Raw genomic sequence first — 22823 nt, 5'->3', positions numbered from 1 at the left:
GGTGAGTATGTGTGTGGGAGGGTGTTTGTAAAGTCACTGAAATGTGTTTAAGGTTTATTATTTTTTTTGCACATACATAATACATGTACTATGGATAAAGACATTTTCACTACAGCTCATTGAATTACAACAGTTAAAGATGTTCAGGATTAATGTGTATAACTGGAATGGTAGGGAAAAGATCCATCAAACACAACCCTTTTAGGAAGAGACTGGAATCAACAAATTAAGTAGAGTCTCTAGGCTAGGAGTCAGAGTTACTCAGTCCCAAGCATTGCTTAAAAGACCCTCAGGAGAAAAGGATGGGATGGAGGGTCTCTGAGGTCCTGGTGTATGATGTTGGAAAAACATCTAGTTTGGGGGAGAGAGTGTCTTCCAGACACCTATTATGGAGAAATGAGAGGTTGTACTTATGTGTCAGTAACTATATTGTAAATCATTAACCAACTAATAAATTGGAAAAAATGGGAAAAAAATCTTCAAACATGAGTCAGTTTGACAAGTTGGACACTCACATTTCATCTTCAACACTTATTCAGACAGTTTTCTTTCCTTTCCTTTTCTTTTTTTATTGGATAGGACAGAGAAAAATTAAGAGGGGAGGGGGATTTAAAGAGGGGGAGAGAAAGATAAACACCTACAGACATGCTTCACTGCTTGAGAAGTGACCCCCTGAAGGTGGGGAGCCAGGGGCTCGAACCAGGATCCTTACATGGGTCCTTTTTTAAGAGGGTATAATTTATATCTAAGTTTTGGGAGGTCAGGCTTATGTGTGTCAAAATACAGGTGCTGTGAGAATTTAGAAAATCTTCTGGAGCCAGTCAGTGGTGCACTGGGTTAAGCATACATAGTAGGAAGTGTAAGGACCCATGTAAGGATCCTGGTGACAATTATTTACAAAACTGTGAAAAAAATGTTGAAGAGTTTTGGTTTGTAGAATGCTGATTTACAGGTTTGTTATAATTTCATAGTAACGTTTGAATATAAGTAATGTAATAATCTATATGTGTTATTTTAGCTCAGGTTGACACAGGTGCTTATCAAGAACTTCTAGTTGGAAGGAGGCCAACTACAATGAAAGGCCAGATAGATCTTTTACAGTCTCCATGTCCAATTACCATAACTTTGTCGATTATCCTTCTACTCTGTCTTCTTGTTCTTTTCTTTTTCTGATGGAGAAAGAAACAGAGAGTGAAAGGAGAGACAGAGAAGGAGACAGACACCTGAAGCACTGCTTTACCACTTGTGAAATTTCCCCCATCCCTGCAAGTGGGGACCAGGAGCTTGAACCTGGGTCCTTGCACATGACAACATGTGTGTTCAACCAGGTGTACTACCACTTGGCCTGGCTTTGCTAATCCTTATATTTGTTATTGATATATTTTATTGGTTAAACTTGTTTTTCGTTCTCGGTCAAACTAAAGCAAGCTAAAGTGAGTAGATTAGAATTTAGAGGTTTTCCTTTACCCACTGCCAGTGAGTGAACAGAACCTACTCTAATTAACTCAGCTGTGGGTCTATTCTTTTTGGTCATCTTATCAAATCACCTTTTAACTGTGAGGGTGATGCCATACTAAAGGCCACAAAAAAAGTAATTACAGGCATTTTTGTATTTCTCTTCCTTTAACGATCTTGTTATACCTAACCATTGTACACTTTAATGTGAGATAGATGCACAGCCTTCAAAATATGTTTACTACTCTTTACTCAATACTTTAGAGACTTTCTTCTTTTCATATGGTAGAAATTTTTTCAACATTTTCTGGTAGGCAGTCTTGGTAGTATGGTATTACTTTTTGTTTACCTAGGAAAGTCTTTATTTCTCATTCACATTTAAATAATTTAATATGACAATTTAAAGAATTTTAGCCAGGTAGAAGATACCTGTCTGTACTTTTTTTTACCTCTTAATATGAGGTAAAATATGTCATTCTATCCTCTCCTGACCTGTAGCATTTTGATGAGAAAACTGATGGTAGCCTGTTGAAGGTGCCTTTGTTTACTACATGCATTTAGTGACCCAGCAGCCTTTGATGGTTTCCCTTCTCATTTACTTCAGGCAGATTTACTTTGAATGTGTCCTGGTGTGGGTATTTTCAAAATTTGATAAACATTTCTTTCATAAGAATACTTCCTATGTTTCATGTAACAGTTTCTATTTTATTTTATTAAATTTATATCATATAGAATCTCTATATTTCTCTCTCTATTTTTTTTTATAGACTCAATCTTTCTGGCTATGTACTCCATCTGTTCAGTTCTCTTTTTGAATACACTGAGTTGCCTTTCTGTGTTTTCTGGTCTACTAGACAGACAATTCAGATTTATTTACTTTCAAATTTTATTTTTGGAGGTAAGTTGACTTCTTTTTTTGCTATGCCTAACCATTCTGATTTTTCATATTATTTGATGATGGACTATTCTGTATGTTTGCCTCGTCTGATAGTAATTAGGCAACTTTTTTTTCCCCAGTAGGTGGTGCTGTGATTTCAGTTTTAGGGTTCTGTTTTCCATTGGGGCACAAAGGTGTGAATCTGGAGTGAAGAGTGCTCCAGAATCTAGGGACCATAACTATGGGGGATGGGGATATACAGGCCTAAGTGAGTGTGAGAAGCCAGCTCTGATCGCTTGGTCATTATGTTGTCCCCATCTCCCATGAACCCAGACAGACTTCTGCAGACTTTCTTAGGGCTGGCCACAGGTTATGGTGGGGTACAGTTTTTGTGTGATTCACAGAGTTCCTTCGAGCAGGGAGATAAGGACTATTGTACCATATATGGCTGGGTCTCTCTTTGATGGGTTCTTTGGCCATCCTTCTTTTTTTGTTATGGGATTCACTGGAATTTAGGGCAAAGGTGTTTGCTTCATCTCTGCTATTCCCTTGCCTGGTCTACAGACAGACCTAATGGCCCCTCATTTCTCTAGCCCTTTCTCCATCATTTATCTTCAGTAGCACAATTCATGCACCTTTAGATACTCAGTTGTGCTGTCTACTCCAGATATTCTTGTGTTATGTGCAGAAAAGTCCTAGTTAAATTATAAGTGCTTCTCTAGTGATAGCTGAAGGGAGGACGAATGATGATAGTAACATGAGCATTACTCTGCTGTATTGTCCACATCACTGAGAAATTATGATTCTTGAATATTGTCTAGAATATATCTGTGTCTTTAGAAAGCAAGCCTTTATAGGACATAATTGAAACAAAGGAACAAAGAGCTGGCATTTCATCACATATTAGGAACTGGTTGATGGACTCTTGAATTTTCTCTGCTAATAAATGTGTGTTTAGAAAATTAACCTTTATTTGCTTTCTTCTCTCTTTTTTTTTAATTAGCTGTTTAATATTGATTTAAAAAACTAAAAATAACAGGGATATAATTTCACACCTTTCCCACCACCAGAGTTTTGTGTCCCCATTCCCTCCATTGGAAACTGTATTAGTTCTCCCAAGATCACAGATATGGGCAGACCATTTTCTTCTTCCTTTTTTTTTTTTTTTTTTTGAAAATTTATACCCTATATTTATTTATTTATTATTTATTTACAAAAAGGAAACATTGACAAAACCATAGGATAAGAGGGATACAACTCCACACAATTCCCACCACCAGATCGTCGTCTCCTATCCCCTCCCTTGATAGCTTTACTATTCTTTAACCCTCTAGGAGTATGGACCCAACAGACCATTATTTCTATAATACATGTCTATATTTCTCTCTATATATACGTTTGACATTTTTTCCTATGATCCTGCCTTCTATTCCTTTCTAAATCACATCTAATACTTCTGAATGTTCTATTCCTCCTCCCCCTCCTCCTCCTTCTTCTTTCCTTTCTAGGAACTGGAGTTCAGAGCCCTCAGGCCATCTTACTCTAACATTTACCCTGCTACAAGTATAAAAAAAATTCTTTATGGGGTACAGAAGGTGGAAGGTCTAGTTTCTGTATTCACTTCTCTGCTGGGCATGGGCATTGGCAAGTCGATCTATACCTCCAGCCGGTTTCTGCCTTTCCCTAGTGGATTTCCTTTCATTATGACTTGCTAGCACAGTTTTAGAGGGGCAATGATTATTGCCACTCAGATTGTTTTGTTTTGCTTGTGCAGATCTAGTGGGCTCATACATGTGGGTTTCACTATTCTTAGGCTGACTTTTTTTTCTTTACTTATTTATAAAAAGGAAACACTGGCAAAACCATAGGATTATAGGGGTACAAATCCATACAATTCCCACCACCAGATCTCCGTATCCCATCTATCCCCTGATAACTTTCCTATTCTTTATCCCTCTGGGAGTATGGACCCAAGGTCATTGTGGGATACAGAAGGTGGAAGGCCTGGCTTCTGTAATTGCTTCCCCGCTGAACATGGGCATTGATAGGTCGATCCATACTCCCAGCCTGCCTTTCTCTGTCACTAGTGGGGTGACTAGTGGGCTCCTACGCTATTTAATATTTACATCAATGACCTCCCAGAAACTTCTTCAAGGAAGTTCATCTACGCCGATGACATCTGCTGTGCAACTCAGGCATCCAAGTTCGACATCCTCGAGGAAACACTCACGAAAGACATGTCTCTGATATCTGATTACTGTAAAAAATGACGACTAATCCCTAGCACTGCAAAAAGGGTATCATCTGTTTTCCATCTACACCATGCCTCGGCCTCGCGTGAGCTTAATGTGCAGCTTGGCGATACGAGAATCCGGCATGAAGCCCAGCCATTCTATCTTGGCATTACTCTCGATCGCACTCTGTCATTTCACAATCATCTCATAAAAACTGCAGCAAAGGTGGGCGCGAGGAGTAACATCATTGCAAGACTGGCCAGCTCCTCATGGGGCACGAGCGCTTCCACACTACGATCATCATCTCTGGCATTATGCTATTCCACTGCAGAATACTGTGCCCCGGTATGGTTCCGTAGCTCCCATGTCCACTTGGTCGATTCCAAATTATATTCCTCCATGAGGATAATTTCTGGAACTATCCGTTCCACACCGGTTCCATGGCTGCCAGTTCTTAGCAACATCTCCCTGCCAGATATTCGTCGGGATGCGGCATCATCTAAGTTCATTTCCCACATCTACGCTCGACCGGACCTGCCAATATACGCGGATATCTTCGCCCATCCTGTCCAACGCTTGACGTCTTGTCACCCAATCTGGTCTCCTACGCCTACACTGAACTTCTCTGTTCCAGACTCTTGGAAACAGAGTTGGCAGTCAGCTGAGGTAAAGAACAAACACCTCATCACAGACCCCTGCAAGCGTCAACCCAGCTTTGACCTAGCACATTATGATTGGGCCCTCCTCAATCGGTATTGAACAGTCCATGGCCGGTGCGCCGCTATGTTCCATCGCTGGGGAGCCAGAGACAACCCGAACTGCCCCTGCAGCTACAGACAGACTATGACCCACATAGTCAACGACTGCCACCTCTCCAGATTCAAAGGAAGTCTCGAAACTTTACATCAGGCTCAACCTGACGCTGTTGACTGGCTACGGAAGAAGGGCAAACTCTAGAAGAAGTGGGGTGGGGTGCTGGGGAAGCAGAGCTCCAGGACACATTGGTGGGATTGTCTGTCCAGGGAAGTCTGGTTGGTATCATACTAGCATCTGGAACCTGGTGGCTGAAAGAGAGTTAACATATACAGCCAAACAAGTTGTTGACTAATCATGAACCTAAAGGCTGGAATAGTGCAGATGAAGAGTTGGGGGTCTCTGTTTTGTAGATAGCTAGTAGGCATATTTTAGTTATATTCCAAAGGGCCTGTGGCTATACTAGTAGTTTTGTTTTTTCCTGAGTCTGAAATATGAAATGCAGGTGGATCCTAGTTATTGTCTGGGGAGATGATGTCATGGCTTGAAAAAGGACCAGAAAACTGGATCTGGGAAGAGAGTAGCTCCCAAATATGGGAAAGGTGTATAAATATTGTTGCCTGTAAAGCCCCATCGATTTGATCTGATCTGGGGCCCATATTCAGCTTAGGAGCCTATGTGACCTTTTTATTCCTCTAGATCTGACCTCACATTCTGTGGTCATCAGTAGGATCATTCCAAGCTGCCCCAATATCAGGACCCATCCTCCTCAGATGAAACATAGAGTATGTTGTCCAGCCTCCCTTCAGGGGATGGAACATTCTCTATTGTTGTTGATCTATGTTTAGGGCAAGGTCCTATGGGGGTCCACAAAGGGGTCTGTTTTGTTGTTCCTGATATAGATGACTGGTAACAATGGAGAGAGGGATTTATTCAATCTCTAGGCCCATCATGTTTGTTTGGGAATCTCAGATCTCCCCGACTAAGGCCCAGCTGATAGGGTGGCCTGATAGTGACTCAAGAGTCATAGTTAAGGTATGCCAGTCTCTTTCCCTTATTCAGCTTTTGCAGTCCTTGCTTTGATGAGGATGGCTTGAGAGTGAGTGAGGGAAGTATAACAGGAAATAGATGAGGATGGTATCTAAGTCTAAGTAGACACTATTTCGTTATGAACTTCATACTGACTCACTGTAGACTATTGTGTAATTTTGCTTTCAGGTATATATTTTGTGCTAATCTATGGATACATATGAACATATGCTCTATCTCATGGGACCTGGTTTATATCTAGGTTTTGGGATTTTGTTAGGAAGTGAACTATCTGGAATGGAATTTGAGAATACTATGAAAGGAAGGGTCTCACCTGAGTAATGAGGGTGAAGGGTTCCATTCCATGCCTGACATCTCTGGACACAGTCTGAAGTGAAGCATACTGAGGTTGTACGCATTGTGTTGATTAGGTTGGGATCAGCAGATGCGATATCATTTGGTATGAATTGAGAGAAGCATGCAGGAAAGTGAGTCCCACTCTAGAGGTTCCAGGACTGAGGAAATATAGGCTCTATAGAGGAACCGGGAGGTTCCTGCTGTCTTAGGGTTTAAGAAGGCAATAGAGAGTTATTGCTCTAATCACATTATTTGGCATTTGGGTTAACTTTGAAAAATCCCGTTGTTAGGATTTGCTGTATCCTACACAATATCACCATAATTTATGTCTTTTGATATTATTTGTATATAGCTGTACCACTGGTTGCTCCTGTTCTCCCTGTCTAAGCTTTTAAGAGAGTCAACATATCAAAGACTCAGCCTATGGTCTGTGCATTAAAAAGTTCGAGATATTCAGTCAATTTTTCCCCTCTCATATTAATTAAACAGTGATTTATATGACTACAAGTTGATAGGAGTGTACATAAACACCATTCCCACTACCAAAATACTGTGTCCCATCCACCCCCCTCCCCACCTCCACTCCACTCGCCCCATGAAGCGAACATACACCCTCACCCTTAACCCAGGGTTTTTACTTTGGTGCCCTACTCCAAATTCAGTCAAATCCTGTTTTGAATTTCCCTATTGGTTCTTCCTTCTCAACTTCTGTTTATGAGTGGAATCATCCCATACTCAACTTTATGTTTTCAGACATTAAACATTAGATTTCATTTCAACATTAGATTACAGAACATAGTTCCTTTTAGCTCCATTCAAGATGGGTCAGAGAAAGTGGGTTCATTGTTCTTAATAGCTGCATAGTATTCCATTGTGTGTGTGTGTGTATATATATATATATATATATATATATATATATATATATATATATATAATCACAGCTTTCTCAGCCACTCATAGCTGTTGTTGGGCACCTGGGCTGCTTCCAGGTTTTAGCTATTATGAATTGTGCTGCTATGAATATAGGTGTACAAATATTTTTTTGGTTGGGTGTTATGGAGTCCTGGGAGTATATCCCTAGGAGAGGAATTACTGGATCATATAGAAGGTCCATGTCTAGCCTTGTGAGAGTTCTTCAGACTGCTCTGCATAGATGTTGGACAAATTTACATTCCCACCAGCAGTGCAGAAGGGTTCCTCTGTCCCCACAGCCTCTCCAGCATTTGTTGCTGCTGTCCTTTTTGATGTATGCCATTCTCATAGGAGTGAGGTGGTATCTCAATGTTGCCTTTATTTGCATTTTTCTGAAAATCAGTGACCTGGAGCAATTTTTCATGTGTTTGTTAGCCTTTTGGATCTCTTCTGTAGTGAATGTTCTGTTCATATCCTCTGCCCATTTTTGGATGGGGTCATTTGCTTTCTTGTTGCTAAGTTTGCTGAGCTCTTTATATATTTTGGTGATTAGTCTCTTGTCTGATATATGGGTTGTGAAGATCTTCTCTCATTCTGTGAGGGGCTCTCTTTGATTGTGTGATAGTTTATCTGGCTGTACAAAATCTTTTCAATTTGATGTAGTCCCATTGATTTGTTTCTGCTTTAGTCTTCCTTGCAATTGGGTTTGTATCATCAAAGATGTCCTTGAGATTTAGGTGGGTAAAGTGTTCTACCAATGTTTTCCTCTAAGTGTTTGATAGTTTCTGGTCTAACATCCAGGTCCTTGATCCATTTAGAGTTAATTTTTGCTTCTGGTGTTATACAATGGTTCAGTTTGATTCTTCTGCATGTTTCCCAGCACCATTTATTGAAGAGAGCCTCCATCTTCCATTCAATATTTTGGACCCCTTTATCAAAGATTAGATGTCCATAGATGTGGAGGTAAGCTGACTTTTTTTTCCTCATAGAGAGACAGGAGAGACACATAGAAAGATATAGAAAGGGAAAAATACCACAGTATAGAAATTTCTTGGAGCCGTGGTACTTCCGTGTGATTCCAGGATTTAAACTGTCTCTTGGTTCCATCTGAGAGACTCAAGTGTTCTTGAATGCTACTTTGACCTTTCAACCCAAACAAATCAAACAAAATTCAAAAGGTTACGATAGCCATATCGAATTAAGTGCTTTAAATAATTTTGTTTCCTTTTCTGAGGGTTTCTAATTATAAAGGTAATGTAGAATTTATCAGATTAGTGTTGGAGGAAAAGAGACCAACACAGTCAAGAGTTTAGGAAGAAAAAAAGAGAGAGCTTAGGGTGGGATAAGTAGCTCACCAAGTGAGATTCACAATGCCCAGGTTTGAGTCCCAGCATCATGTAGAGAGATGGCTCTGGTGTTGTGGTTTCTTTCCTTCTTTCCCTCTTTTCTGTCCTCTTTCTAAATGAAAATGTCAGCTTCTATCAGTGAAATCACACATGTGTATGGTCTTGATAACATGTGTATGGTCTTAATAACACCAAAAGGGAGATAGAGAGAGAAAGAGAGAGAGAAAGAACTTTTGTAGCAGATAAGATCTACTCTTAATCACTAAGAAGGGAGGCACAGAGGGACAGACTTCATCTTTGGGAGGCATGAATGGAAACATTGGACAGAATGAATACCCAACCCCTTGTATCCAATAAAAAAGGTAGAGAAAGTGACAACTTAATTATTTCCAGAACTGATTAACTGTACCTTAATGTAATTTATAACTGGGTTAGAAATTAGAGCATAATTATAATATTTTTGAAAGTCTCTAGTTCCATTTCTAGATATCTGGTTAAGGACGGTCAGCATCTTACTTGTCTCATGACATTGGTGTGTACTACCGAAGCTCAATTTTAAGCAAAGCCAACTAAACAATGTTTATTATTTTTAATTAAGAAAATGTATATTGAAGTAACACTGAATTATAACATTATGTAGGTTTAAGCATTGTATTTCCACATCTGTATATACTGTAACTGGGTTTGGCACTTAGGACCATAGAGAGGGAGAGAGAGATAGACACCTGCAGACTTGCTTCACTGTTTGTGAAGCGACTCCCTAGCAGGTGGGCACCCGGGGGCTCAAGCTGGGATCCTTGTGAGGGTCCTTGCTCAAGTATTTTCATTCTGACCTCATTAGTTGATAGCAGTTATTTGTGGGATATAAACATTTTTTTCAAAAACAAAAGTCAAAAAAAAAAAAAAAAAAGAAAGAAAGAAAGAAAAGAGAGAAAGAAAGAAAACCCAACAGACAAAGAGATCTGGGGGTGGCTCACTCAGTTGAGCTCACATATAACCATGTGGAAGGTGCAACAAGTAGGAAATAACAGTAATCTAATACACACTATACTAACTAAATATTGCACTATAATTAAATAATTGCTACCAGGGCAATCACATTATGACATATAAATGTACAAAGTGAAACTCTGTAAATGTTGTTTATTCACTGTCATATGGCAAATACATTCAATTAAAAAATATTCATGGGAAGGAGTTGGGCCCAAGCGCAGCGGGTTAAGTGCACATGGCGCAAAACGCAAAGACAGGCATAAGGATACCAGTTTGAGCCCTCAGCTCCCCACATGGAGGGCGGTGGCTTCTCAGGCAGTGAAGCAGGTCTGCAGATGTCTGTCTTTCTCTCCCCCCTCTCTGTCTTCTCCTCCTCTCTCCATTTCTCTCTGTCCTAACCAACAACAATGACAGTAATAACCACAACAACAATAAAACAACAAGAGCAACAAATGGGAAAAAACAGTTTCCAAGAGCAGTGGATTCATGGTGCAGGTACCCAGGCCCAGAAATAAGCCTGGAGTCATATATATATGAGGAACAAGGAGGACTGATGGGTCCTACTTTGGCTCAGAAGGAAGGAAGGCTTTCCAGTTTCCTGACTGAATCCCTTAGAATTTTGTTCTAAGTGAGCAGATTCCCCTAGATTGCACCTAACACAGTACACAGAAAAAGGCATCTAAGCAAATAGTGTTCATTTAAAATACTTTGCTTTCATTGAAATCAAACACAATTAACTTATTATTTTTAAATACCCATTGGAATTGTGCTGTACTTCTTAAAAACCAAGGAAAAGAATATGATGACATTCAGAGAGTTCAAAGAACAGTCAGACCATTTTATCAGCACAATTACTTGGGAGGTCACCATTTCTTGAAAGAATTAGGGGTAGGTGAGCCCTTAGAGAATCTGTCCACCCTCCTCATTTTACAGGTGAGAACACAAAGGTCAGAGACTAATGAGACTTACTCTGCCTACTGAGTTATTTAGTGTAGGGTCAACATTAGGACACGACTGCAAAAAGTCTGGGTTTAAGTCTTTATTCTCTTTTAATGAAATTTGCTGGTGAATTGTGAGTACTTACTTATTTAATTGCCTTCATACTTTTTTTTTCTTGTTAGCTTAGTTGAAATAAAATTCACATAGCATATAATCATTCCTTTAAAGTATACAGGGAGATACCTCACCTTGGAAGGTGACTGCTTTGCCATATATGCAACCCAGCTTTGAGTTCCAGTCCCACAGTACTAGGGAAAGCTCTCTCTCTGTCTCTGTCTCTCCTTTTCTATCTGAAGGAGGCACAGAGGGACAGACTTCACTGTTGGGAGGTATGAATGGGAACATTGGACAGAATGAATACCCAACCCCTTGTATCCAATAGAAAAGGTAGAGAAAGTGACAACTTCATTATTTCCAGAACTGATTAACTGTACCTTAATGTAACTTACAACTGGGTTAGAAATTAGAGCATAATTATAATTATAATATTTTTGAAAGTCTCTAGTTCCATTTCTAGATATCTGCTTAAGGACGGTCAGTATCTTACTTGTCTCATGACATTGGACATTGGACATGGAGTAGTGAAGCCATGGCAATAACAAAACAATAACAGTAAAGAATAAATTTTACAGATCAATATTCACTTAATATACTGACCTTGAATATACTCAGAGTTGTGCATTCATTACCACAATACACGTTAGAATATATTTATTTTTTAAATTTATTTATTGGGGGATTAATGGTTTATAGTCAACAGTGAAATACAATAGTTTGTACATGGATATATTTCCAAATAACAATACAATCCCCACTCTTCTGCCATCATGTTCCAGGATGTGAACCCTCCCCCACCCAGCCCAGAGTCTTCTACTTTAGTGGAATACACCAACTCCAGTCCACGTTCTGCTTAGGGTTTTCCCTTCTGATCTTGTTTTTCAACTTCTGTCTATGAGTGAGATCATCCCATATCCATCCTTTTGTTTTTGACTTATCTCACTTTATATCTTTGAGCTCCATCCAAGATGAGGTAAAGAAGGTGAATTCACCATGAACCTGAGACTTTGGAGCCTCAGGAATAAGAGTCTCTTTGCATAAATAACCATTATGCCATTTTTCCATTTTCCACATAACAATTCAATCCCCCTATAGGTAGGTCCTCCTCTGCCATTACAGAATATACTTACTAACCTAAAACGAAATATCACATTCCTTAATTGTCTGTCCTAAATGTTCATCTTTGGCCAGGTCTCAGTCTTTGAAAAATTGTCTATTCAGATTCTTTAGCTCCTTAATTTAATCACTATTCACTTCTGTCTATACAGTCTGTCAGCTTTGGGCATTTCATGAAATGAAGTCATATGCTACTTGGTATTTTGTGACATATTTCTTTGGTTACTATATTTTCAAAATTTCACTATGTCATAGAATACTACCAGTACTTCATTAGTTTTTGTTGAGAGGTAATGATACACTTTATAACTATTTCACATATTTTATCCATTTAGCAGCTTCTGGAAATTAGGTTGTTTGCACTTTTGATTACTGAGAATAATGCTGCTATTCATATTTCTATACACATTTTTATGAATGTTTGCATTTTTCTTCTTACGTCTATAAGTAGAATGACTGGATCATGTAGTAATACTGTTCCTGTTTAAAAAACTGCCAGGCTATTCTCTTTCTTTCTCTTTTTCTTTAAAGACTATGTATTTATTAGATAGAGACAGAGAGAAATTAGGAAGGAAGGGGGAGATAGAGAAACACCTGCAGCCCTGCTTCACCACTGCTTACATTCCCATAGTGAGAGATGATGTCATCATCTACATTTTCTCACTGACATTGGATGATTTATGTTTTTTTATTATAACCATGCTTGTGTATGTGTGGGAATATCTCATTATGACTTTAATTTGTATTTTTCTCATGGCTAATAATGAACATAATTTTTTTATGTGCTTGCTACCCGTTTGTGTATCTTTGGCGAAATGCTTATTCAGGTACTTGCCCACTTTTAATTGGGTTGTCTTGAACTGTATTATTTCTAAGCATACTGTAGAGTCAAGTTGCTCTTCAGAAATACGACTTGCAAAACTTTTCTCCCATTTTGTGGGCTATCTTTTGATTTTTATCAATGGTGTCTTTTACAGCAATTTTGTCAACTTTTTAGGTTTTTAAACTGAGGGTTTTTTTTTTTCTCTTTCTCTGCTTTTGAGTCTTTCAAATAGAACTTAAAATACAAGTGGTGAGAAAATATTTGTTATAATACATGTAGTGAACTAAACTGTTTGAAGTAATTTCAACTTAGCATAAAGGGCACTTGAAATGGGAAAGCTGTAGTATGAGAAGGGTATAGAATAAAGAGGAGGAACTCACAGCTGGAATGAACCATTGTATGAAGGACCCATACTGTCTGGAACATCTAGGAACCACCCCAATACCAGATACCAAATCCAATGCCAAAAATCTATTTAGTGTGACTATAAAGAGAAATGGTACCCAAACACACACACACACACACACACACACACACACACACACACACACACACACACACACACACTATTAAACATTTATTTTTGCCAGAGCACTGCTCAGCTCTGACTTATGTGGTGCTGGGAGTTGAGTCTGGGACCTCAGTGCTTCAGACATAACAGCCTTTTGCTTAATCATTTTGCTTAATCATTATGCTATCATCCAGGACCTAGAAATGATATTCTTAACAGAAATTATGTAGATAATCTTAAGAGTTTTTTTTTCTGCACCTCTCAGAGTTCCCACAGCTGGAACCATTTATGAATGAAGCCAGGTGTACTTGCTCAGTCACAATTCTGCTGAATCTTTATGCACATATAACACATATTTTATGGCTATGTGGGTATTTATATATGATAGTCATTTTTATTATGCTTATGGATAAAGTGAGAGTGTCAGGTTGTCAGTGTTACAGCACAACTAGAACAAAGTTGTTTTTTTCTTGTTATTTTTCTTGTAGTTGTTCCTTCACCTCCCCCAATCCTGTCACTTCCCATCTAAACACAGGAATATACTAATCAGGGAAATATGCACTGCTATTTAGCAAAGGGGTCAAATCCATTTGGATGGAATTCCAGGCTCTACATGCTAACAATAGCAGGAAACTGGGTCCTCCGGCTGGCTGCAGTGTGGAGCTGTTGAGTGATAGATTGCTGAAAGAGGCAGCCCTGGGGTAGGCTACTTTGGCTAGGTTTATGCTTGGAATGCTGCAATTGTTCCAGACACAATGAGGGATCTGTCTGTCCACACAAGAGAAGTTATAATTACAGGAACAGAAGCTAAATTACAGTTAATTGCAAATGATTTCATGCAATGCTGCTAATGTGTCCTCTTGTTATAGGGACAAGAGAATTTTAGTTTAACGTAACTTTGCATTAGGGGAGTAGATCTTGTATCTTATATGCTTTATGCACTTGTAGGTGATTCAGCGTCTTCTTTGGATGATTTGTCTTGCTGACATTGACGACTGAGACTGTCATATGGTATCACCCTGCTGAGAAGGCAGAGTAATCAAAGTCTTTTTGCCTTTGGTGCTTTATATTCAGTAGAGAGGCCTTCTTATGAATGACATTTAGGAAACATTTCCTGATTAGAAGATTGAAATTTTTGAAAAGGGCTGGGTGGTGGTGCACCTTTTTGAGTGTACATGTTACAATGCTCAAGGACCAGGGTTCAAGCCCCCAGTCTCCACTTGCAGGGGGAAAGCTTTGCAAGTGGTGAAGCAGAGCTGCAGGTGTCTGTATTTCTCTCTCTCTATCTCCTCCTTCCCTCTCAATTTCTAAAGATAATTAAAAAATGTTTTTAAAAAGAAAATTTTGAAAATCATATTTTAGAAAAAACAGCTTAAAGATGCACAACTTATGTACTTTAAAGGATAAGAGATGAGAATTTGTAGTCAGAGATAATCATCAAATGGCTATTATTATTATTATTGTTATTATTATTTTGCCTTCAGGGTTATCACGGGGCTTCAGTGCTTGCACTATGAATCTACTGCTCCTGGTGGTCATTTTTTTTTATTGGATAGGACAAAGGGAAATTGGGATAGCAGAGGAAGATAGAGAGGGGGAGAGAAAGATAGACATCTACAGACCTGTTTCACTGCTTGGGAAGCATCCTCCCTGCAGGTGTGGAGCCAGGGGCTTGAACCAGGATCCTTGCGCAGCTCCTTGTGCTTCGTACTATGTCTGCTTAACCCAGTGTGCTACTGCACAGCCCCCTATCAAGTGATATTCTTTTATTATAGATTAGATCTTTGTATAGGGAAGCATGCATATAAAGGGAAGCATGTATGCCAAGCATTAGGAGATGAAAAGTAACTTAAGAAAAGATTTACTCTATCAATTTAAAGTCTCATAACAGGGAGTTGGGCGGTAGCACAATGGGTTAAGCACACGTGGCACAAAGCGCGAGGACTAGTGTAAGGATCCCGGTTAGAGCCCCCGGCTCCCCACCTGCAGGGGAGTTGCTTCACAGGTGGTGTAGCAGGTCTGCAAGTGTCTATCTTTCTCTTCCCCCTTCTCTCTCCCCCTCCTCTCTCCATTTCTCTCGGTCCTATCTAACAACGATGACATCAATAACAACAACAATAATAACTACAACAAGGAAAAACACAAGGGCAACAAAAGGGAAAATAAATAAATAAATAAATATAAAAAAAAAAAAAAACACCTAAAGTCACATAACAGACCAAAACACTCAAGAAACAGGCAGCATGATGATATTATAGCAGTTACCATACTTTGTGACCTACAGAGAACAATCATCTCCAACAGCCCAGCAGGTGGTTCCGTGAATAAAATGTTAGACTCTCAAACATGAAGTTCCCAGTAAAATACCTGACACTGCATGTGCCAGAGTGATGCTCTGGTTCTTTCTTTCTCCCATAAATGAATTAATTTAAAAAGAGAATGAACATCTCCAAAGACAGTTGAAAACTTTCCCCACATACTGTCTAGACCTGAGATATGGACCTGTGCTAGCCAATCACTGGTAAAGGGGCTAGCAGATTCTTAGACCAATCAAGTCCCCCAAAGAGTCATGGGTAGGCACAGTATTTCTAGAGACACAGGCAAAAGAGGGAGTTAGACACACCTGAGTAAAATCTGGGATCTGTTTGAAAGAAAGACCACGAAAAAGTGCTGGAGAGAGCTGGGTATTCACTGACCTCAGTCAATATGCCAGAGGACTCACTCTAGCAGCGGTGTAGATAACCATACTGAAGAGGAGGTTTGAAGTCAGGAAGACAAGAAGTACTGCAAGCTTGGAGAGCAGTGATGAACCCTTGAACTCAGAGTGTCAGTTACCAAGGAGTAAAGGGAACACTTGGACAAGGAATAAGGAATAAAGTGATTTTTCAAACATATGATGGGAAACAGAACTCTCTGAGAATCTGAGACCAGCAGTTTTACTTTAATGTCAAGTATGCTGATTTGCTCCATGTGACTGTGTATCTAAATGACCTCGATGGGAGGGAGTTCGATTGTCAAGCTCTTTCGGTGGACCACAATTCCTAGTTCCAGCATGCACCATTTTTTCTATTATTATTATTTTTTTATTTTTAAAAAGGAAACACTGACAGAACCATAGGATAAGAGGGGTACAACTCCACACAATTCCCACCACCACAACTCTGTATCCCATCTCCTCCCCTGATAACTTTTATTCTTTATCCCTCTGGGAGTATGGACCCAAGGTCATTGTGGGGTGCAGAAGATGGAAGGTCTGGATTCTGTAATTGCTTCTCCACTGAACATGGGCATTGACAGGTCGATTCATACTCCCAGCCTGTCTCTCTCTTTCCCTAGTGGGGAAGGGCTCTGGGGAAGCGAGCTCCATGACACATTGGTAGGGTTGAATGTCCAGGGAAGTCTGGTCAGCATCATGCCAGCATCTGGAACCTGGTGGTTGAAAAGAGAGTTAACATACAAAGCCAAACAAATTACTGAACATGGCACCAGTCATTTTTAACCATATCTTAGAAGTTGAAGAGATAAAGAAGAATGATGCATCCCCTGTATTACACTCAGAAGCCTGTCAAGTCTATGGAAAAACTTGAGCACATAAATACAATGCTTAAGTGTTCTTTCTCTGAAAACATGGCAGCCCTAGGGTTTGATCTTAGCTTTGTATGAGTCACAATACCTAAAAACCTCCTCCTGGTTTACTTGGTCCAAATGTGAATTACTATGATTAGTTTCTTTCTTTCTTTCTTTCTTTCTTTCTTTCTTTCTTTCTTTCTTTCTTTCTTTTTTTTCTTTTCCTATCCTGGAATCCTCAGGTGGCCTCTGTTTGTGCAGCTGAAGGAGACACACATGACCTCATTCCTGACAGCTTTTAGAGCTGACAGAGGAACATTCAAGGAATGATATCAAGCGACTTTCCTCAAGGTCATTTCCTGTCTATGATCTCTACAGAAACCACATTCCTTAAGGATGTGTGGGGGTCAGAAACAGACCCTACTCTGTCGGTGAGAGATGCCTGGGGGCAGCTGTAAAAAAAAAGTGTAGAAGATGAGTGTGTATGTGTAACTGCATCCTCTGTGGCATGCTTTGCTGATGAACACACACCCTGCTCTTGGCTAAAAACAAACTAGGTCTGCTAGGCTGTATGACTCATGCTTAAACTGGTATCTTCACTCTGACTTCATAATTCTCATTTTAAAGGCACATACTGAATTCAACAGCTACCAAGTTTACACTGCTTAGGGTAGCTTTATTAATTTTGTCTATTGGAAATACTACCTCATGGAGTTGTTGAAGCAAAATGAATGTAAGTGAATTTTGCAGAGCTCTGCCCTCTTTTCTGCCCAGGTTTTGTATAAGAATGAACACAGGTGTAGATACTAAGTCAAGGCAACCAGTGAAGTGAATGGAGGATGAGATTTGAAGTCATCTGAGCATTAGTCTCACCTGTGAAATGGGAAGTCAGGGGGCCAAATCTTTATTTGCATGGGCACCTCAGAGTTGGGTGAGAGCGCAGTGGTTCAGGCCACGTGGAGCTAGCAAAAATGGCCACCTGCCACTACGCTCAGCACCCTTCTGTTCACTGAGGTGAAAAGCAGGCAAGAGGGTGAGGAGCAGAAGAAGAAGGGCTTTTATGGGAGAAAGTCAGGTAGTGATTGGCTAGGAAACAAGGCACTTGGGGATAGGATAATGGGAAGGGGGAGGAGTAAGCAAGGCACTCCAACTATCTTGGGGAATTGACAATGCCCTGAGGGGACAACATGGCGGTTGTGACTGCATCTGCACAATTTCTCAGCACAAGGACCCATGCAAGATCAGTTCAAGTCCAAGACCCGCCATGTGCAGGGGGGTCGCTTCATAAGAGGTGAAGCTGCAGGTGTTTTTCTCTCCCTTTCTCTAACTCCCTCTCCCCTCTCAACTTTTCTCTGTCCTATAAAAAAAAAAAAAAAAAAAAAAGGAAAAAATGGCCTCTAGAAGCAGTGGATTCGTAGTGCAGGCACCAAGCCCCAGCCATAACCCTTGAGGCAAAAAATTTAAAAATAAATAAATGAAATGAAATGGACAATCATACTATATTGGCAAGTGTTTGCAAGACATGAAGATGAATTCAAGTTCCAGGGGAGCATAGCAAATGCTCAAAAACTTCAGGGGCTCACGCTAGGCTATTTCCAGGATCTCTAATCTTTGACTTACTAACTTGAATTCTGGAAATGAATGACTAGTGCATAAAACTCTACCACTTCGTAAAATCTCATAGATGTTTTTCTATACTTGATACTTATAACCAAATTTCCGTAGTTAAGCAAGAATCAATCAGCACATTGAGTAATACTTTACTATGACTGTCCCTCCAGAGGACAAGGCAGATGGGACTTATCACCACAAATTGACTCACATATTTATAAGAAAGTATTTCTTTTTGTCCTTGCTAATACACATCATTTGCGGATGTAGCGATTTACATATTGAGATGATTTATAATGGGTTGATAACTTGTGTTAATTATGTTAGCTAGTTAAAATTAGTGCCATATAGCATGTTGAATAATCAAATATCACTCCTCTATAAGGAGTGAATGAAGGTTAAGCATTACAATTACAGTTTGCAAAACATCGGAGGAAATAACTGAGTTCTGTGTTTTATCCAGAGATGTAGAATGTGGAACTTCTCAAAGTGAAAGCTGACTGGTTGGATCAGTTTACTTGAGCCAAATGTTAGTATTCAAAACATTCTCAAAAATTTTTGGAATTTTAGTAGACTAGAAATGGAAGGGTCTGGACCAGATGATGATGCACCAGGTTAAGCGCACACAATACAGTGTGCAAGGCCCAGGTTCAAGCCCCTGGTCCCCAACTGTAGGGGTAAATCTTCACAAGTAGTGAAGCAGGACTGCAGGTGTCTCTCTCCCTCTTTATTTCTTTCTCCCCTCTTAATTTCTCTCTGCCTCTATTTAATAAATAAATTTAAAAATTCAAAAAAACTTTAAAATAAACGAAATGGAAGGGGGGCTTAAGAATTTCTAGAAAATTCCGTCTCCTTTCCTCACTGATCAATTTTTTTAAGCTAAAACAAAACTTTAATAGAATTCATTACAATAAACAAACATACAAATAAACAAATAAAATCACAGAAAAATACCAAGGGAGAAACACAACCCCCCCTCCCCCAGGTGAAGTGGTGGTAGGGTTTCTCAAAAACTTTCACAGTAGGAAAAATTATACACACAAGAAAATTATGCATGCATATAATTATAAATAAAACATGAAGTAGAAAAAAGCCAAGTCAGTGTGGATATTGCCAGCAGGTGGCGCCAGATGTTCTCATTAGAAAAATAAAGTTGTTGATTTTTTTCCTTTAAGTGAGTGTTGCTAGTTCATTCACCCCAATTTGGGAAGCATGTGCCTTTCTTCTTATTTTGCAGTTCTCTGGCTGTACACTGCTGCTGTTTAGGCTGTGTTATTTCCTTGAAGTTTATTAAAAGGGAAGTATGGTGAAATTAAATACTGGAAACAAAGCTTTATTGGAGTTTAAAGGCCAGTTAAAATCCAGTCTCTCCATTTACAAACCTTTCTAGGCTTGCTAGAATACAGGATGCTCAACCAAAGGGTGATAGGATGCTAGACAGTTCATTTTTCCCACTTTAATACTCTACATACTCTTAAGCCTTTTCGGATTCAAAGATAACTTTAATGTTCCAGTAATGTTGTGTTCTGTTTAGAATGGGAGTATCATGGGGGCAAGGTGGTGGCACACACAGTTGACTTCGCAGGTTCCCATGCACAATGACCAGAATTCAAGCCCCGGCTCCCTACCTGCAAGGAGGAAGCTTTAAGAACAGTGAAGCAGGTCTGCAGGTGTCTCTCTTTCTCTCAGTCTTCCCCACCAATCTCAATTTATCTCTGTCCTATTAAATAAAGTAGAAAGAAAAAGTAAAAGGGGTGCGTGAGGAAAATAGTCACCAGGAAAGGTGGATTCGTAGTGCCAGCACCAAGCCCCAGTGAGAACACTGGTGGCAACAATAAACAACAACAAAATGGTAGTATCAAAAAGTGATCTTGCTGAGCCTGGCACAGTTTTGGAGGGGCACACTTAGACATCCAGACATGTGTGGTGAAGGGAATAATAATTTTCTCTTCTCACCACTACCAGAAGAAAGTGCTGCACCACCAAAGGACCTGAAAAATATTGATCAATTTCTGACAAATTTTAATTCTTATAAAACTTTAAGAATGGTATGTCAATTTATTCATTTGACAAATATTTACTAAGCATCTACTGAGCCAGACAGTGCACTCAGCAACCAGGCAATGGCAAGCACAAACACTAGGCCCCAACTCTTGTCATTTTTGTCATCTACTAGATCCAGATGCTATCAAGTTGCCCATATGAATGTGCAGCAACAAACCAAGGAGAATGCTTTGAAAGGCTGAGATACTGGTGAAAGAAGAATGTGGGCCTAGAATCAATAGAGGATGGGAGCAGGCAAGATTCTGGACCGACCAGTCAATGCCCATGTTCAGCGGGGAAGCAATTACAGAAGCCAGACCTTCTACCTTCTGCAACCCACAATGACCCTGGGTCCATGCTCTTAGAGGGATAGAGAATGGGAAAGCTATCAGGGGAGGGGATGGGAAATGGATATTGGGTGGTGGGAATTGTGTGGAATTGTACCCCTCCTACCCTATGGTTTTGTTAATTAATCCTTTCTTAAATAAAAATAAAAAATTTAAAAAAAAGATTCTCTAAGGAAGTGATTCTGCCTAGAACTAAGGTATGAATGATGAAGAGAGGAATGAGATCAGAGAGGAGAAAATGTGTGGAGAATGCTCTCAGGCCAGGGGATAAAAAGCATTTAACAGGGGTGAGAGGGAGAAGAGAGAGTTTGAGATACTAAGAACCAGGCAGAGAGGCAGGAGCTCAGAGGGAAAAAGTTGATGTTGTTACATGAGCAAAAACCAAAACCAACCAACCAAATAAAAAAACTTCTCACAGTTGTTTAACTGTGTACCCTTCACTGCATTTATACTTCCCCCTTATTAAAAAGGTTACACAGGCTCCTGTGCTAAATATAAATAGACATGGGCCCTAGGGCAGATTGATGGGGTTTACAATTAATTGTACTGATATACTTTTCCCATATTTGGGAGCTACTCTCTTCCCTGATCCAGCTCTCTAGTCCTAGTCTCGACTCTGAGACCATCTTCCAGAACTATACTTTTAGCCCACCTACATGTTAACTATTGGGTTCAGGCAAAAATTACTAAAATCATAGGCCCCTTGGAATATACCTAAAATAGACTTCCTAGATTTTTCCAAAATGGAGACCCCAAATCTCATCTGCTCTATTCTTACCTGTAGGTGCCAGGTTATTAAACACTTTGACCTGCTTTATATCTTAATGTTTTTCAGCCACCAAGTTACAAATGCTACCATGATGCTAACCTGACTTCTCTGGGCAGACCTCACCAATGTGTCTTGGAACCTCCCCTCCCCAGAGTCCTATCATATCAGGGAAAAACAAAAACAGGCTGGGGCTGTGCATCAACATGCGAATGTTCACATTCAGTGGAGAAGCAATTACAGAAGCCAGACCTTCCACCTTATGCACCCCATAAAGATCTTTGGTCCATACTCCTAGAGGGATAAATAATAGGGAAGCTTCCAATGGAGGGATGGGATACAGAACTCTGGTGGGGGAATTATATGGAATTGTACCCCTTTTATCCTATAACCTTGTTAATCATTATTAAATCTCTCTCTCTCTCTCTTTCTCTCTCTCTCTCTCTCTCTCTCACACACACACACACACACACACACACACACACACACACACACACACAGTAAGGTATTACTCCAAATTTAATGGAATGTCTGAAATTTCAAACATTACCTGTCCAAGCCATGATGCCATGTATGCAGGCAGTCTCATTTCCTATGGTGGAGAATGCAGAGTGGTGCTGTCACTTGGGAATACAGCTTAACAGTCTCTTTCAAAGCTAAGCATAGTCATGCTCTGGGAGGTATTGCAGTGAATAAAGCACAGGACTCTCAAGCTTGAGGTCCCAAATTCAATCCCTGGCAACACATATGCCAGGATGATGTTTGGTTCACTCTTTCCACCTATCTTTCTCATAAATAAATAAAATCTAAAACATAGCCTAGTGGAGACAGGTGGTGGTATACTCAATTACATTACCATGTGCAAGTACCCAGATTCAAGTCCCCAGTCTCCACCTGAAGGAAGATATTTCATGAAACAGTACTAAAGGTGCCTATCTCCTTCTCTGTCTTCTCCTTCTCTCTGAATTTCTCTCTGTCTCTATCAAAAAAATAAAAAATGAAAAAATGACTAGCAGGTTCAGTCAAA

The sequence above is a fragment of the Erinaceus europaeus genome, chromosome 4, assembly GCF_950295315.1.
Source record: "Erinaceus europaeus chromosome 4, mEriEur2.1, whole genome shotgun sequence".
Lineage (NCBI taxonomy): Eukaryota > Metazoa > Chordata > Mammalia > Eulipotyphla > Erinaceidae > Erinaceus > Erinaceus europaeus.
This window is presented reverse-complemented; position numbering follows the sequence as displayed.